The sequence below is a fragment of the Arachis duranensis genome, chromosome 10 (genome assembly GCF_000817695.3).
Source record: "Arachis duranensis cultivar V14167 chromosome 10, aradu.V14167.gnm2.J7QH, whole genome shotgun sequence".
NCBI classification, from domain to species: domain Eukaryota; kingdom Viridiplantae; phylum Streptophyta; class Magnoliopsida; order Fabales; family Fabaceae; genus Arachis; species Arachis duranensis.
In genome coordinates this window covers 100989187-100989562 of record NC_029781.3, presented here as the reverse complement: position 1 = coordinate 100989562, position 376 = coordinate 100989187, and positions in this window count along the sequence as shown.

Genomic DNA, 376 nt, shown 5'->3' with positions numbered 1-376 from the left:
ACAAGTATAAGAGCAACTCCAATGCTTGATATAATGCATCCCAGTTTTGCCCTTTTTGTATAAGGAATAGGGATGTCATACATTTGTGCTCAAAACCCCATGACTGAATCATTGGTCAGGCTTTCTGCATGAATATGAAAATATTTTGAGAATAATTACTGATTATGGTCTCATTTGGAATTTGTGCTTCATCAATGTTTGTTACTTTATAAATGTGAGAGGTGGTGCTATTATCTGAGGAAATTGCCACCTAAATGTTTGTAACTAACTACTCAGTTGACAGATGAGTGTACATATTGCTCTTTTTGGCTATCCAGTCCCAATGCCGCTGTGCTGGAGAATTTTGTATCCGCTACAGGTATCGTCACATCATGTA